Raw genomic sequence first — 18,959 nt, 5'->3', positions numbered from 1 at the left:
GGTCCTGCACTCAATGAATTATGATAGGACTCAAGATGTGCCCCACTGATGAGGGGTATGCATAGATGTGGGGCACGGGTCCACTGTATCATAGGGCATAAGTTGTACCTCACTGACCAGAGGTATACACAGACATGGGCTATGAACTCACTGTGTCGTCGGCAGCAAGTTATATGGCACGAACAAGGGGGTATTCACAGACATGAATCCCAGGATCAATTTATCAGTACATTCCAGCTGTATCATATGGAAGAGGCCCAATAGCCTGGAACTGTTATGGGGTTTCTTGTTCAGAGCTGGCCTGGCAGTTCATGCTGGACTATTTCCATTGGAGCAGAACCAAGCCTGGTGCATGAGAGTGGTTCTAGTCTGGAGAGGCAGTCTCCAAAACTCTACAGGCAGGAATGCAGCCCACAGTAATTGCCAGCAGCTAACATTAATTCAAGCATTTTATTCATCACCTTTTTTGTTTTCCTCAGTTGTTGGTAGGCCAGGCCATGACCCAGGAGCATCTAGTACATATTTCAGCTTGAGGCCAAACTCACAGAAAGAGCTCTTTCACTGGATTCAGATAATTGCCCAAGTATTGCAGAAGCTTTCACCCAGGAGATGAATTCCGAGTCTGCCACCGCAACCTGTGTAAGTTGGTGCTTCCACCACTTACTGGGATATAGGTTCACTATATCTAAATCACTACCCTTAAAAACCTATCAGTCGCCCCAATAGCAGGCCTTAAAAATCCTGAAGGCAGGGTGCTGGGTTTTATGTGTGAGGGTGCCCCTGCATGAGCAGAGCCCCTCTGCAGCCTTCGGAGACAATTCTCCAGGGTTGTCTGTGATGCAGCCAGACATATACGTTTAAGTGCATTATAAACTCAGGGTAAATGCTAACTTTAAAACGGCTGCTTAGAAACATGTTGTATTTGGTGTCAAACACCTTGGAATCATACTTCCACACCAGTAACTGGTGTGGGAGGTATGATTCCACCCATGTAGAACCACTACTGTGGGTCACCGGTCTACCCGGTACTAGCTTTCCTAACCCAGGCAGCACAAAATGGACACTACCAGCCACAGACAAATTTCTGCCCTCCTGCTGTTGAGCTTAGCTCGAGCAGAGGAAGGCATGATAATAGGCATCCTGTCACAGGGAGGTGTGATCACCTACCAGACAGGGTTTAGAGTATGTGGGCTGGGACGGTGCACTTTGAGAGTGCCAGAAAGTCTGCACTGAGGGCACATTTGGTGCCCCTGTGCATAGTCCAGCTCAAACCAGTTCTGGGAGCCAATGGCTCCTGCTCTGGCGCAAAACTGGACAAAGGACATGGGTGTAGCCACCCCTCTGTCCTGCCCCTCCCCAAGGAGGGTCCCGTGAATCTGTACACCCCTTTCTGTGGGTATAAAATGGGTTACCTGGCTACAAGACATTAGATTTTACTTGGACAAGACTCTGCTAAGAAGAAACCAAGTACTTCGACTCTGCATGATGCTGGACAACTGAAGAATCTCCCTTGGAGTAAAGGAGTTACTCCCCTGCCCTAGCAGGCACCTAAGTGCATCTGACCGGCTTGCTGCTCCAGAGCTCCTGCATACTCCAAAGATTTCAGCAACACAGGGGGTGAGTTTCCTGAGGGCGATCTGCCCTCTCAGCAATTCTGAGGCCAGTATCCCTTGTGGGGACTCCGTGACCCGAACCCCTGTGCACCGCGTACATTTGCAGTTGCATATGCTTGTTGGTAATTCCTGAGCTTGTGCATTGGACTCCGTGTAGTCCTGACCCTGAGCAGTGTTTGCATCAAAGAACTCTGGCCTCCTTGTACCGAGTGCTTCGTGGGCTGGTACTTCGTAATCTTGCTTGAGGTCTCCTCCGATCCCTGGTCCGTTGGCCTGTGGGCCCTGGTGAGAGTCAACTTGTTTGTTATTGGACTTCCCTGGTTGCTCCAGATGTGCCCTGACTCTCCATTGCTTGAAAAGTCCCCTGGACCTTGCTGGTCCACACCGCAACCTGTTTGTCTTTCCTGCTTTGGTTGCATTTGCCAAGGCTTGTTGGTGCTCCAGCCAGACACCGACCAGTCAGCACTCGACATCCTTTGTGGTACAGCTCACCTCTAGACTCTGGCCATGCTCGACATCTCCTGGTCCTCGTGGCTGAAAAGTCAAGCATCACATCATTGCACCTGAAGCACCCGACATCGGAGGGCATTCGACTACTGAGCCCCTGGTCACCTGTGGTGACCCAGACTCTGTCCCCTCTGCTTTCAGATTCCTCTCACCCCATATCCATGATTAGGTTCCACCGGACACTTTTCACTTCCACGGCAGCCGTACTTCTTCCCGGCACGCCATTGAAAACGACAGAGATTTCCGACACCACTTGACGCCTATGCACCTGGCTCCTGTGGGATAGGTAACTCAGGTACCTTGGTATCCAAGGGTGGTTGGCCTTAGAAACTCTTAAGTTCCAAAGGGTTTGCTTGAAGTCCTCTTCCAAGTGTCCTTAAACTGTAAAACTTTAACCGCAGCATTCCCATAGAGTCGTACGGAGCCCGCGCCCGTGTTCACACCACTCACCCATCCTCTGTGGGGTCCAATCGTCTCACCTGAGGTGGTTCTTTGGGGTCCCAGCAATACTATGTGCTCTAGGTACTGTGTCTATTCAAATCGTGATTGTTATACCATTTTTTTTGCATATGGTTCAGTGTCACCCTGGAGACTGCTGTGTATTGTGCTACTTACATTTATTCTATTGATCTAATATAGTGTGCTTTGTGTTCTATTCTCGTGTAGAGAACAGAAGAGAGTGTTATATTAATAAATACATCTTTTTATATAAACACTTTGTGGTTCTCCTTTCATTTAGTGATTCAAGGGGTGATATTCTGGTAAAACAAGCTGCTTTACATTCCTTCAAGACTTAGCCTGAAGGCTGCTCTCCACAGCTACCACTAGGATAGCTTTCTAAAGGATATCTTTGACCTCATATATCAGAAGGGTTGTGTGGCCTGGTACAAGGTGCCCACTTTAACTAGTGGTAGTGGACAGCATATACCAACCCACCTTCTCACAATTAATTTCTCAAAAAGTACCAAACAGATTTACACCAAATCGCACTCTTTGTGGACCAAAATCTAGCTTTCTGCCAAATTTGGTGTAAATCTATTCAGCGGGTTTGGCTGTAGCTGTGTCTAAAGAATGGAAAAATGAATGGGAAACACATTTTAGGATGCCTCCTTTTTCTTGGTCCCTGCTTGACAGATCCCCCCCCAGAAACTTTTTGAGCACAAACTAGTCTAAAAGAAGCACTTTTTTGGAAAGTTGTGTGGAGACTCGTCAAATGGTGCCAAAGTTGTTAGCTACACAAATATAAAGTCGCTTTGCCACTGGGTTGTGTATATATATATATATATATATATATATATATATATATATATATATATATATATATATATATATATATATATATACACACACACACACACCAACTCCAGACACCAACACAGGGACTCTGGTAATAATTTAAAGAGATTCTCTTTATTTTTGGTCTCTGGTAACGCGTTACACCTGTAACCACAGGCTTGCTCAAACTAACAACGCTGTTGCCATTTCCTAATATTTTGTTATAAAACCACAGACTCCCGATCACATGGGTCGCTGTCTCCATAACCATCTCCCATCTTGTTCAATCCAAATTCAGAACATATTTGCCGTGTAAAACCATTTAAAACATTTCAAATTCATGTTTTACATTTAAAGATCTATACCCGAGGTTTATCGAAAAATTTATACATTGGCATGAAAATATTATTTGCATATATTCTTTCAATAGTTCTATTACATTTTGTCGAAAGGATTTTAATCGAGTGTCTACTTCATCCTATGTCATATCGACATTCTTAAAAAATGAATAAAAATTGTGCCAAACTTTGCATAAATAGTCAAAATGCCATTTACATTTTTTTAAATACATATTAAAATTCATACATATTTTAAATATTTACACTGTTAAAAAACCTCTAATAAATCCTTTCGTTTGAAGAGATTTCATGTGTATTTCAGGAGCTTGTTCAAATTGGATGAGATCGTAGTACACCTCGCACTAGAAATGTACAATTTCCTAGATTCCACCAGATTGGTCCATAACAATATTAAAACCAATAAATAACCATATAAATAGGTAAATGCTAAAATAGACGGTCCACTTTAAAGTACTAGTGCAACGTGCAAAATGCAATGTGCTAATATAGACAATACAGTACATTTGATAACAATGCAGTGCAAATTTTATTAAAGTGCAAGTGCTTTGATTGTGATTTACTCTTAATATATCGTTAGTTCAAGCTTGTTTTGACCATTTGATATCTAGATAAAGTGCTAATGCATGTCAAACGCAAAAACCTCAAAATCCAAAAAACATGAATTACTTTATACCAGTATTGCTGCACAGTAAAATGTAAGTACCAGGAATACAGTTTTTTCTCTTTTTATATCTTAACACCGGCAAATCTATTTATCTAAAATTTGATTATGGATTCACAGGACTTGATTAAAATGAGCCATTTCATTTGGATACTGCTAATGGCTTAGGTGCACATGTAAATCCTCATCTGTGTAGATACCAGACGGGATTCTGGTGTTAAAAAGCATTATGCACTTTGACTCAAGTTGCAGCAATTTCCTTTCTCTGTTTCCACCCCTTCTCATTTTGGGAACCTTGTCTATTGCAAAATAAGTTAAATCTTCCAATTTGCCTTTATGAGTCTCATTAATATGACGTGCCACCAGATACGTTTTATCGTTGTTTTTTACTGCTCCCATATGTTGTAAAATGCGAACATGGACCATGTAGATAGAGCTCCCCACATATAACTTAGGGCAGGAGCATTTTAAAATGTAAACCACATGGTCACTACGACAGTTTAAAAAGCATCTGATTTTTCATGGGTTCACCATTAGTGGGGACAAAACTTGTTTGGGGTTCTGGGCAATTGTGTAGGCTTTGCACTTTTGACATTTGTAGAAGTCCGGGTTTGCCTTTAACCAGTTTCCAGACTGAATTAATTCTGGACTGCTGTCCACCAACTCTTGCCTCATGAATTTTGCTCTTTTAAAGGTTACTTGGGGCCTCCGTTTTACTTCTGCACCCAACATTGGATCACTTTTTATTAGATTCCAGTGCCTACTTACACAATCTCTCACTTTCGTGTGGTAGGCACTGTATCAGTTGATTAGTCTTATTTTCTCCTTGTCCTGTTGTTCGATTTCCTCTTTGCCTTCCTTGGGTCTTTTAATACTGCTGACTTTGTGTAATGCTTGGCTCAGGACCTTCTACTTATAACCCCTTTCTCTAAATCTCTTTGTCAAACTTTTCTGGGCCTCCTCTATTGCCTGCCTCTTGCTACAATTTCTCTTCATCCTGAGATGCTCGGCATAGGGGATTCTCATTTTTAGTTTGGTGGGGTGGAAAATGTTCGCATGCAGGATGGAATTTCCTGCTGTTATTTTTCTAAATGTGCGTGTATGTAGTGAATTGTCTCTGACATAAATTTCAAGGTCTAGAAATGTTACTGATGTCCTATCTATTGTGTCTGTGAATCTTAAGTTAAGTGTGTTGTCATTCAACTGCACAATAAAATCTTTTGCAGACTCCACTGAGACTTCCCAGACCACAAAGAGGTTTCTATAAACTTTTTCCACATTTTCATTCCATTCCTTCGAATGATCGACTCTGAGCACCTGCTCCTCCCACCAGCCCATATGCAAATTAGCATAGCTGGGAGTAAAGCAGGTGCCCATCACCGTTCCGCGAAACAGTTTAAATGTTCCATTTCCAAATAAGAAACAGTTATTCTCTAGGCAGATTCTACCCATCTCAATCAGCATTCTAAAATGCTGATGGTATGAGATGTGCCGAATGTCCAAAAAGTAACGCATAGAGCTAGTCCCGCCTCATGTTCTATACTTGTATACAATGAGGTAACGTGAAGAGTAATCAACAAATAAGTGTCTTTCCATGTCAAAGCTTCAATTTTGCTCAAAAATTCATGAGTGTCTTGTATAGAAGCTGGAAGTGTTGTTACAAATTCCTGCAAAAAGTGACCTAGATACGTTGAGGTTGTTTCAAATAGACTTCCAATCACAGAAATGATTGATCTACCTGGTGGCTTTTCTTTGTTCTTGTGGACTTTGGGGTTTAGGTATAGGACTGGTGTTACCGGGTTTTCTATCTTTAAATATAAGTATTCTGCTTGAGTTAGCACGCCTAGTCGTCTCCAGCGTGCCTTTTGTTTGTGCAACCTGTTCTTTATTTCCACCAAGTTGCAATGCGGGACCTTTATATAGCAACTTCTGTCATTGAGTGGTGATTTTGCCTCCTGGTTATACATTGACAGTGGCCAGAGGACCACATTTCCCCCTTTGTCCGATTCGCGAACTACTACATCTTTGTTCTTTTTTATTTTGTCAATGACTTTGTTGTATTTTCTATCCTGAAATCTATTTTCTTTTCCAAAGTTCTTATTTGATAATAAAGCTAGATTTTTCAAATCTTTAATCACTGCTTCAGAAAAAGATTCGATTAAGTCTATTGGAACATTCGGAATAAATGTAGAAGTTGGTCTAAAGGTTTTTTTTTACACCTTTGTAAATGTCTAGTCCCAAAGTTTCCACTGTGTCTCTTGACATTCCTTGTAGCTGTAAGCCTTCACATTCCATTTCTAGTTCACGAAGTTCTTGTAATATTTGTAAGTCTCCAACCTCTAAATTCAGGTTATCTTCTACCATACTTTGTTGATTTTCAGGTGGATTTTTTTGGGAAGAGAATTTCCTCAATTTCAGTTTTCTTACGAACTTAAAAAAGTCTATACTTGTTTGGCAATAGTCAAAGTTTGTTTTCCTACAAAATGATAATCGGAGTGCTAGTATATTATTCTCTTCTACAGAGAGTACCATATTAGTCAGATTGATGACCGTGGTTAGATCACATTCTATTTGCGATTGTATCGCTCCTTGGTTTTTGTTCCTGACCTTAGCTCCATTCCCTCCTCTCCTGTTCTTGCGACTTCTTGCTGATGTCTTCCATTTTGCTGTTGCGGCCTCTTTCTGTTGTTTGGCATTCGGTCTATGCCTAAAAAAACTCAACTACTGTCGGTATTTCTTGAGTATTGAAGGAGGTTTCTGCACCATCATCTTCAGAGCCTGTCTTCACATCTGAACTTGCAATCGAACATCTTTCAGAAGCACTATCATTGCCTGTATTTTGGGGTCCTTGTTTTTTTCAGGTGACTACGTTTCCTGATATCCTCTGTCTCCTGATTATGTCAAAGCGACGGGCGAAAGTGTAGGTTTGTCTTCTCTGGTGGTCTAGCTTATCTCTTAGGAATTTGGTGGCTTTTCTGTAACTTATGGTCTGCTCTTGTGTTTTTCAACTTGTTTAATAATTAAGTTTCAAATGTGGCTAAGGCATCAGCTTTCATCATTTGGGTTAATTCAGACACTACTTTTTTAATCTCTTCCAATAACTTGTTTCTATCCTTTTATGCATACTTAATAAGTATCTTCATCATATTGCACACTGAGTCAGCATTGTTAGCGGCCCATTCTTTTAGCATCTCCGGATCGGGGTCCTCAAATGTAGGTGCCCTAAAAAATCTCAGTCCTCGTGGGACCCTTTCCAACTTCCAGATACTTTTCTATGGACTCGACTTCTCACCAATAAGCGACTTCACCACGTTTTAGTTTCTCTAATTTTCGCATTAATTCCTGCACATTTCCTTCTTGGGTAACAGCTTGTGTTCTCTCTTTGCGGTTTATATTGATTTCTTTACTGTCATCAAACACCATATTTGCTTCCTCCTCTCGCTCCTGTAGCCATGTATCCATGATGGCTTCTTTATTTTCTATCTTTTTTCATACACGTTGATAAAATACAATTAATTACTCTTTGAGAATCTTTTATATGGCTTTCTTAACCGGTGTCCCACCGGGTAACCTCCTCGGCTTCTCTCCCCTGTTGCTAAAATTACAGGAAACCGTAGTCTGAGGTAAGGGACTCACCCGGATGCAGGGTTCCTCCGACTCACTGCTTCTGGTTTGCTCCTTCCTCCTCGCTGTAATTTCTCCGAGATCAATTTGTCAGTTTTTCGGGGGGGCTTCCAGTTATGCGCCGCATTTCACATCCATTTTGCTAGATTCCAGGAAGCTCCTAATCGAGGATGCGTTGGTAACTGCTGCTTTCCAGCCACGTGGCTCAACACGAACACCAACTCCAGTTCCCATCCAGTTCCTGAACACCAACACAGGGACTCTGGTTATAATATAAAGAGATTCTCTTTATTTTTGGTCTTCTGGTAACACGTTTCATCTGTATCCACAGGCTTGCTCAAACCAACAACGCTGTTGCCATTTCTTCATTTTTTTATAAAACCACAGACTCCCAATCACGCGGGTCACTGTCTCCATCGCCATGGAACACAGACTGCATCCCCCATCATGTTAAATCCAAATTCAGAACATATTTACCATGTATAACCATTTAAAACATTTCAAATTCATGTTTTACATTTAAAGATGTATACCCGAGGTTTATCGAAAAATGTATACATTGGCATGGAAATATTATGTGCATATATTCTTTTATTATTTCTATTACACTTTTTCGAACAGATTTTAGACGAGTGTCTACTTCATCCTATGTCATATCGACGTTCTTCAAAAATGAATTAAAATTGTGCCAAACTTTGTATAAATAATAAAAATGCCATTTAAATTTTTTTTAAATCCAAATTAAAATTCATACGTAAATATTTACACTGTTAAAAACCTAAACAATCATTTCTTTTAGAGAGATTTCATGTGTATTTCAGCAGCATGTTCAAATTGGATGAGATCTTCCACCAGATTGGTCCATAACAATATTAAAACCAATAAATAACCATATAAATAAGTACATGCTATATATTCCCTGAAAAAAACAAAGGTTAAAGTGATGTTATAGTTAGGTGAATATATCAGAGAGAACATTAATGTTTTGAACTAAAAAAAAAATATGGAAATTCTCCAGTTATAGTTAGCCGAGCTAACTATAACTCGCAGCCCAGCCATGCACTGCTTATGGCCTCACATATTACATCACTCATGACATGTTCTATAACATGGGTACTCACAAACTTTCTCTCTGGGGCCAAATTTACAGTGTGGTTTGTGGCCGAGGGCCGCACCGGTGGGGGCGGGGTCACTGGGGGAGGGGGCGGGGCTAGAAAGAAAAAAACTGTGACCATGAAGTTGGACACAGGCACCTGCAGCTGACGCGTTCATCCACTGAGCCAACAGACCAGCATACACACACATCTCTCTTTCTCTCTCTCTCTCTCTCTCTCTCTCCCTATCTCTCCCTCCCTCCTATATCTCTCTCTCTCTGTCTTACCTCTCTTTTTCTCTCTGTCTCCCTCCCTCTCTTTCCTTCCCTCTGTCCGTCTCCCTCCATCTGTCTCCCTCTGTGTCCCACTGTCCATCTCCCTCTGTCTCCCTCCCTCCGTCTGCCCTCTGTCAGTCTCCCTCCCTCCTTCCGTCTCCCTCCCTCCCTCTGTCTGTCTCCCTCCCTCCCTCTGTCTGTCTCCCTCCCTCCCTCTGTCTGTCTCCCTCCCTCTGTCTGTCTCCCTCCCTCTGTCTGTCTGTCTCTGTCTGTCTGTCTGTCTCCCTCTGTCTGTCTCCCTCTGTCCTTCTGTCTCCCTCCCTCTGTCTATCTCCCTCTGTCTGTCTCCCTCTATCCCTCTCCCTCCCTCTATCTCCCTCCCTCCCTCTGTCTCCCTCCCTCTCCCTCCCTCTGTCTCCCTCCCTCCCTCTGTCTCCCTCCCTTCATCTGTCTTTCTGTCTCCCTCCCTCTGTCTGTCTTCCTCCCTCTGTCTGTCTCCCTCCCTCTGTCTGTCTCTCTCTCTCCCTCCCTCTGTCTCCCTCTCTGTCTCCATCCCTCCCACTGTCTCCATCCCTCCCTCTGTCTGTCTCCCTCCCTTTGTCTGTCTCCCTCCCTTTGTCTGTCTCCCTCCCTCTGTCTGTCTCCCTCCCTCTGTCTGTCTCCCTCCCTCTGTCTGTCTCCCTCCCTCTGTCTGTCTCCCTCGGTCTGTCTCTCTCTCTCCCTCCCTCTGTCTGTCTCCCTCTGTCTCCATCCCTCCCTCTGTCTGTCTCCCTCCCTCTGTCTGTCTCCCTCCCTTTGTCTGTCTCCCTCCCTCTGTCTGTCTCCCTCTGTCTGTCTCTCTCTCTCCCTCCCTCTGTCTGTCTCCCTCCCTCGGTCTGTCTCCCTCCCTCTGTCTGTCTCTCTCTCTCCCTCTCTCCCTCTGACTCCCTCTGTCTCCCTCTGTCTGTCTCTCTCAGTCTGTCTCCATCCCTTCCTATGTCTGTCTCCCTCTCTCCCTCTGTCTCTCTCTGTCTGTCTCTGTCTGTCTCTCTCTCTCTCTGTCTCTCTCTATCGCTGTCTGTCTCTATCGCTGTCTGTCTCTATCGCTGTCTGTCTCCGTCTGTCCCCGTCTCTGACCCTATCTAGCTCCGTCTGTCCCTGTCTCTGCCTCTATCTGTCTCTATATGTCTTTATCTGTCTCTATCTCTATCTGTCTCACAACACCCGGCTCTCACTCCCTGCTCTGCCCTCCACCTCCCTCACCCGGGCTCTCACTCCCTGCTCTGCCCTCCACCTCCCTCACCCGGGCTCTCAATCCTCTCTGCTCTGCCCTCCACCTCCCTCACCCGGGCTCTCACTCCTCCCTGCTCTGCCCTCCACCTCCCTCACCCGGCTCTCACTCCCTGCTCTGCCCTCCACCTCCCTCACCAGGGCTCTCAATCCTCTCTGCTCTGCCCTCCACCTCCCTCACCAGGGCTCTCAATCCTCTCTGCTCTGCCCTCCACCTCCCTCACCCGGGCTCTCACTCCCTGCTCTACCCTCCACCTCCCTCACCCGGGCTCTCACTCCCTGCTCTACCCTCCACCTCCCTCACCCGGGCTCTCACTCCCTGCTCTGCCCTCCACCTCCCTCACCCAGGCTCTCACTCCCTGCTGCCCTCCACCTCCCTCACCCAGGCTCTCACTCCCTGCTGCCCTCCACCTCCCTCACCCAGGCTCTCACTCCCTGCTCTGCCCTCCACCGCCCTCACCCGGGCTCTCACTCCTCCCTGCTCTGCCCTCCACCTCCCTCACCCGGGCTCTCACTCCTCCCTGCTCTGCCCTCCACCTCCCTCACCCGGGCTCTCACTCCCTGCTCTGCCCTCCACCTCCCTCACCCGGGCTCTCACTCCTCCCTGCTCTGCCCTCCACCTCCCTCACCCGGGCTCTCACTCCCTGCTCTGCCCTCCACCTCCCTCACCCGGGCTCTCACTCCCTGCTCTGCCCTCCACCTCCCTCACCCGGGCTCTCACTCCTCCCTGCTCTGCCCTCCACCTCCCTCACCCGGGCTCTCACTCCTCCCTGCTCTGCCCTCCACCTCCCTCACCCGGGCTCTCACTCCCTGCTCTGCCCTCCACCTCCCTCACCCAGGCTCTCACTCCCTGCTGCCTATCACCTCCCTCACCCAGGCCTCACTCCCTGCTGCCCTCCACCTCCCTCACCCGGGCTCTCACTCCCTGCTCTGCCCTCTACCTCCCTCACCTGGGCTCTCACTCCTCCCTGCTCTGCCCTCCACCTCCCTCACCCGGGCTCTCACTCCTCCCTGCTCTGCCCTCCACCTCCCTCACCCGGGCTCTCACTCCCTGCTCTGCCCTCCACCTCCCTCACCCGGGCTCTCACTCCCTGCTCTGCCCTCCACCTCCCTCACCCGGGCTCTCACTCCTCCCTGCTCTGCCCTCTACCTCCCTCACCCGGGCTCTCACTCCCTGCTCTGCCCTCCACCTCCCTCACCCAGGCTCTCACTCCCTGCTGCCTTCCACCTCCCTCACCCAGGCTCTCACTCCCTGCTGCCCTCCACCTCCCTCACCCAGGCTCTCACTCCCTGCTGCCCTCCACCTCCCTCACCCGGGCTCTCACTCCCTGCGCTGCCCTCCACCTCCCTCACCCGGGCTCTCACTCCCTGCTCTGCCCTCCACCTCCCTCACCCGGGCTCTCACTCCTCCCTGCTCTGCCCTCCACCTCCCTCACCCGGGCTCTCACTCCCTGCTGCCCTCCACCTCCCTCACCCAGGCTCTCACTCCCTGCTGCCCTCCACCTCCCTCACCCGGGCTCTCACTCCCTGCGCTGCCCTCCACCTCCCTCACCCGGGCTCTCACTCCCTGCTCTGCCCTCCACCTCCCTCACCCGGGCTCTCACTCCCTGCTCTGCCCTCCACCTCCCTCACCCGGGCTCTCACTCCTCCCTGCTCTGCCCTCCACCTCCCTCACCCGGGCTCTCACTCCCTGCGCTGCCCTCCCACCTCACCCAGCTCTCAGTTCCTGCTGTCCTCTCACCTCCCCTCTCCCACCCCCCACCCCCTCTCCCCTGTGCGTCAGCCTGGCTGACACAGCCTCCCGGGCACCCCAGTACTTAACACGTCTTTAAAAAACCATTTGTTTGTTAATGAGGCTTTGTTCACCTCTTAGTGCCCCTGCAGCTCCACTCTTGACTGCGGCCCGGGCCCCCACAGAGCAGTGTCTCTGACTCGCACTGCTGCTCAGCGAGGTGTTTGCTGAAGTAAAAAAAAAAAAAACACACACAGGTGCGATGTGTCTCAAGCTCCGCGGGCCGCCAGGGAAGGCTTGCCGGGCCGCTACTGGCCCGCGGGCCGTACTTTGAGTACCCCTGTTCTATAACATCATTTATGACATCACTGATGACATCTCAAAAAATATATATATATATATATATATATATATATATATATATATATATATATATATCAAACAAGTGCAATCTCCCAGGCTCCGACCACAGCGACCCAGTAAATTACGCGGATCCAGTAATTATAAAGCACAGATTTTTTATTTAAAAGCTGAACCAAGCAATCTGACGCGTTTCGGGCATCCGCCCTTGCTCACAGACAGTCAGAGTTGGAAATGCTTGCGTTTTAAATAGTAACTGCTAAACAGTGAAAAAAGTGCATTTTTTTCTCTCTTTTTTTCATCATACACCTCGTGATAGTAGACAGCGAGGACAAACTACTTGTAATGAGTAGCCTAGTCTGTTTTCCAAACAATTTGAAATGGCAACAGTTCGAAAAATTCATTAACTGGTTTAAATCCACATTTTAAATTTGACAAAAACAGAAACCCATGATTAAAAATGTAAAAAGAACTTTTTTAACAGCTTAAAATGCAAATACCAAAAAGGTTGTATATAACAAATATATATACACACATAAAGCCCACGCCAACATTCAAAGTTGATAGTGCAAAATAGCAGAATAAAGTGCAAAGTGCATCATTTTAAAAAATATAATTGCTATTCTAATAACAGATGCAATTAAAAAAACCCGCAATAATATTGTTGGTTATGTACAAAATACGCTTAAATGTAAACAGTATAATGTTGCATCTATATTCAACAAAGTGCAAATCAGCGTAATATGTAAACATACGACTGTAGCAGCATAGTTATGAGTCATGGGCTAATTGGTATAATAATCAAGGGGATGTCATTGTCAAAATGCGAACTGTTGCAAAAACATATTAATCAGGGACTACAGAAAAAAACTGTTGTCTATGTCCTCAAATGAGTGTACCCCAAAAAATTAAATACTAATACATAAGTAATGAACCACCGTAAAATAATATATGCAGATAATACGTGCAATAACCCAACAAGGAAACAAAATATTCATCACGTGGGGGAGGGCGGCAACCAAGAGAACCCTACCACCCAAAGTAATACAAAACGAAGTGGACAAAGCAAGGCTTGATTTACAGAAACACATGTAGGTCCTCCGTGTTGTTAAGGCCATTTGGAGATCTGCTGTCTAGCTCAAGAATGAAGTGAGACTCCATTCTTCTCAGCAATTTGACCCTATCTCCGCCTCTTCTGGGTTTGTCTATTGCAGAGATAACAAAATAAGATAGGCACTCCAGATTGTTGTTGTGTATTGCCTTGAAGTGCCTAGCTACAGGGTAGGCTGGGTCGTTGTTAACGATGGCACGCAGATGCTGGAGGATCCTAACGTGTACCGGTTGTCGTGTGCTGCCGACATACCTGAGTGCACATGTGCAAGTTAAAACGTAAATGGCAAATTCAGTTTTACAGTTATATTGACCCTTGATTTGGATTGGGTCTGGACTGAACGGCGTGCTATATTGCCTAGTGCTTTTGCCAAATTTACAAGCCCTGCAAGAGGTGCAGCGTATAAAACCTGATCTTGTTTTCATCCATTCCTGCTTTTTTCTAAGTTCAGGAAATTCATGGCAGATGTGAGACCTGAGTGAGGGACCTTTCCTAAAGGTGACAACAGGGACTTCCGCTAGTTCGGATTTCAGTACAGGGTCTGTAGCAAGAACAGGCCATCTTTTAGACAAAATGGATTTTATTTGCCTGGCCTGTTTGCTATATGGCGTAAGGAACCTGGGGTTCGTGGTGTCTTCATCTGAAGTGCAAGATGTATCAGCACTGCTATTAATCTCAAGCAAAGAAGCACGAGATCTAGTTTTGGCTTTTAGCATTGCTGTTTTAAGCACTGATTCACGATAACCCCTAGCACGAAATCTAGTCAAAGCTTCATTAGTGCAAGATTCCAAATCAGAGCCTGTACTACAAATTCTCTTAATTCTTAAGAGTTCACCTAGAGGAATATTGTCTACCACATGGCGCGGATGTGCACTGCTAGCGTGCAAAATGCTGTTGCCCGCAGTACTTTTCCGATGAAGCTTAGTGGTGAGCTGGCCATTGCGGATAAGGATTTTAACATCCAAAATTTCTGCCTCACAATCACTGATGGAGCTAGTGAATTTGAGGTTCACATTGTTAACATTGATAGAGTCAATGAACCGTTGTGCACTGTTCCTGTCACCCTGCCATAACAGAAAAACGTCATCAATATAACGAAGCCAAAGCAAAACATGATCAGAAAAGATTTGGGCGTGTTGCCGCCTGAGGACCTGCTCCTCCCACCAGCCCACGTGCAAGCACGCGTAGCTGGGAGAGAAACAGGCCCCCATTGCGACCCCACGCTTCTGCAGATATAAGTCACTCCCAAAAAGAAAGAAATTGTTATTGAGACACCATGATGTAAGCTCAATCAGTACTTTGTTGTGCTGGTAACAATTAATGGGCCTTTTTCCTAGGAAAAAACCAAGTGCTTCTATACCATATATATATATATATATATATATATATATATATATATATATATATATATATATATATATATATATATATATATATATATATATATATATATATATATATATATATATATATATATATATATATATATATATATATATATATATATATATATATATATATATATATATATATATATATATATATATATATATATATATATATAAAAACCTACTGGCAGCCGCCAGTAGGTAGTTACAGTTAGAACCTAGTTTTAATAGGAAAAGGGGTTTTGACTTGCCTATATCTTTGGTGCGATTTGACAAATTTTCACAAACGTTTCCAAATAAAGTGCCCTCCTGATTCTTGTTGCACATGGAAAGTTTCGGGGTAATCCGTAAAGGGGGGGGGACAAGAAAAAGGGGGATTAAAAAAACGTGTGTTTCCCATGTTCATTCCCATAGGACATTTAGACACAGCTACAGCCCGAACTGCTGAACGTAATTACACCAAATTTGGCAGAAAGATAGATTTTGGTCCAGGTAAGTGCCTTTTTGTGATCTTCTGTAAATCCATTTAGTAGTTTTTTAAATATTAAGGAAAATCCAAACTTGTATACATAGGGACAAGGAGGATCTGTGTCCCCTCCTTATCACGTGCTGAGACCTGATTGGCTGCTAACACTTCAAACCAGGAAGTGCTGGAAGCCATCTTGTGACTCGGCTTGAACCAAGTCACAGAAAAAGGCATTTAAAAAAGAGAAGGGGGCTGGGTAGGAATATCCTGACCCCCTAGGCTTCTTTAGGGGTCCCATAGGGACCCTGCTGGGCAAAAAAAAGCCTTTAAAAAAACTTTTTAGGCAAGATCCATCGATCCAGCTGGAATTTTTTTTTAAACAAAGCGCGGGCTCCTGTGCTTCTTTAATAATTGCCCCCAGTTGGGCAATGTCCAGGGGTCATTTGTAAAATTAAGAAGTGGGGGCACACGGCCCACCCTCCTGGGGCATTAATGCCCCTGGGACCACCATGTCCCCGGTGCTTTTTTTCACATGAATACGGGGGAGGCCCATACGGCCTCCCCCGCTGCCCCAGGGACCACCACCTAACCGGGTCTATTTTTTGTTTTTAATGGTGGGCTCTCGGACCCCCCCCCCCCCCCAGCCCTGGGGACCACCACCTTCCCGGGGCTTTATTTTAAAACAATGCAAGGGGTCGCGTGGACAACCCTCTCCCCCGCAGCCCCGGGTACTGCCACCTCCGGCAACTGTTCTCAAATTTAATTGATCTCAAATAACATCACTGATGACATTACCATGTGACTATGTGTTTTTAAGTTTTTATGGGTGTTATATATACTAAGCTACTACAATAATTAAATTAGTATATTAGGTGCACTACAACTTAGTGAGACTACTTATAACATATATGTGAGTGACTGTGATTGTATGTATCTGTGTGTGTATGGGTGTGTAAGTGGCTATATGGGTTTATAAGTGGTGTGTGAGTAGCTGTGTGTGTGGCTGTATTGGTGAGTGAGTGGGTGTGTCAGTTGCTGTATGGGTGAGTGAGTGGTGATGTGTGTCGCTCTATTGGTGTGTAAGTGGGCGTGTAGTGACTGTATGGGTGAGTGAGTGGATGTCTGAATGGCTGTATGAGTGAGTGACTGGGTGTATAAATGGTTGTGTGGGTGAGTGAGTGGCTGTTTCAGTGGGGGTTGGTTAAGTGAGGTGGTGTGTGAGTGGCTGTATGGGTGAGTGACCAGACTCGATTATCTTTATTACTAAAGAACATAGCAGAATTCTGCATTGCTTTGATTTGCCCAGATGTCATATTATGATTACCTTTTTGTTTATATGCTTTACATTGCTGAATGTGCTTTGATTTTGTGTTTTCAATAAAAAAATGATTTAAAATAAAAAAAAGAACATAGCAGAGCCTTGCAGAACTAACAGAGATCAATTGCACCACATTAGTCAGTCATTTAACATTGTTTTGTATTGTACTGATCGATATAAAGTTGTATTCATGATAGTTGGTATTTCGCATGGCCCTAGGGATAATTGATTGATGGAATCCTAATAAGATGCCACAGGCATGCCAAAACACTGAGGGGAACAACACAGGTGGAAAACTGGGACCAAGGAGTAGGAAAGCGAGCAGGCTAGCTGGAAGGTAAGTTGAAGGTGTGCTATGGATACTGGCATCTCATCAAAGGCAGCACTGACAAAGCAGAAGCAGAGTTTCTGGTAGGGGAGCAGGGATGTACTAATGCTTCTGGAGCAGTGTAATTTTTGCTCCGCCTTTACATGTCACAGATACACCATATGTGTGTGCACTTAGCACATGTACTGTGTATGTCCTAACGACATTAATAGTAAAGTTTTGCACTTGCCATCACTATTAAAGTTCATTTACTCTAGGATTAGAGACTCACATATACACTGTGGGTCTTCCTCTTATTAAATGCCATTTATTATTTAGGTGATTGAATAAAACCATCCAACTATAAAAATGTGTTTACTTTAGAAACGAAAACAATTGATTTAAACTGTGTACTAATGTTTCATACTTGCATTTATAATATAGTCTTAGTCACATGTTAGACATGTGTACTCAGTTATTTTGACTTTATAAAGTTGTAACATGAATCTAATGTAATGATATTTCCATTAATTCGTTGTTGAATGTGCACTGTTGATTTAATACATTAAATTGCCATGACTAGGCACGCATTTCTTTCTGCCTAAAATACTGTTTTCGATTTCTTGCTTGTGTGTCTTTTCCTTGCAGGTACATTCACATGGTTTGTTAGCTTAAGAATAGATGCAACACTGTACTGCTGATAAAGAAACAGAAAGCCTGAGAAAAGGACCTTGACAAGGAACATGGAGAGCCAGAGCGTCAACGGAAAGTTTCCATTTATTAATGCTGCGAGGAGTTGCAGGTATCCAAGGACAATATCGTTCCCAGGTTTGTCCTGGGACACTTGGTAAACGTTGCAGTTCACAACATGAAAACAGGAAGAACAATGGAGCCCCAGATGATGCGAGTAGAGGGGTGTCATTTTGGAGACTCTGGTAATAATTGGTGTTCACACTGTCTGATGTCAGAAGCACTTTCCTTGAGACTTTCAGAGATGTATACCTCCATGCTTATCCCCTTCGATTTTTTGCTGAGTGTGGCTTAGGCTAACAATTATACCGCTATCCCAAGAAGACTGTTGTCTGAGCTTCTGAAACGCTGACACCTTCCTGCACTTCCCCTCGTTTCCCTATTTTTCTACAGTTTCTCTATTTTTTAGATCTCTATAAATGTAATCACCCACATTTGGTTGGACTTTAAATTGGACGATTTTAGACTATACTTGTGCATAGGAGAGAGGATCAGAAACTCTTCTCTGAGCATCAAATTATGTTGTGAGTTTTCTGTATTGAAGTGACTGAACTTCTTGAGTACTTTATGTTGGTATGCCTGAACTTCTTTAGGAGGTTGGGTCATCCAGTTTTTTTTCTGTATATTTACAGCATGATATTCAGATTTGTTTACCTAAACCTGACCACTAATTTGTAATAAATCCTCATTACTATAGTGACTTATTCCTGTTCCTTATTGTGTAGCCAAATGGGTTGCACCGTGAATTAAATCTGTTTGATTAGATGCTAAGTCCTTTTACCTCAGTCTGCAAAAAAAAAAGTCTGTTGGATAACAAATGGTAAGAGGGTTGGCCCAACTCTGGATCATT

General features: G+C 44.5%; 1 protein-coding gene and 1 long non-coding RNA gene across 2 annotated transcripts in view; one reads left to right on the top strand and one right to left on the bottom strand.

Annotated features, from left to right (window-relative positions):
* The window catches only part of GGT1 (gamma-glutamyltransferase 1), a 784,209-nt gene that overhangs the window by 619,953 nt on the left and 145,297 nt on the right, over positions 1-18,959 (bottom strand). The gene's annotated exons all lie outside the window — the stretch shown is intronic.
* On the top strand, positions 1,306-18,805 carry LOC144791533 (uncharacterized). The gene is made up of 2 exons (XR_013602421.1): positions 1,306-1,617; positions 18,008-18,805. It is a non-coding gene; the product is annotated as an uncharacterized LOC144791533 (long non-coding RNA).

Source organism: Lissotriton helveticus, chromosome 11, assembly GCF_964261635.1.
Source record: "Lissotriton helveticus chromosome 11, aLisHel1.1, whole genome shotgun sequence".
Taxonomy (NCBI): domain Eukaryota; kingdom Metazoa; phylum Chordata; class Amphibia; order Caudata; family Salamandridae; genus Lissotriton; species Lissotriton helveticus.
Note: the sequence above shows the minus strand (reverse complement) of the source record. Positions and strands in the feature narration are given on the sequence as shown.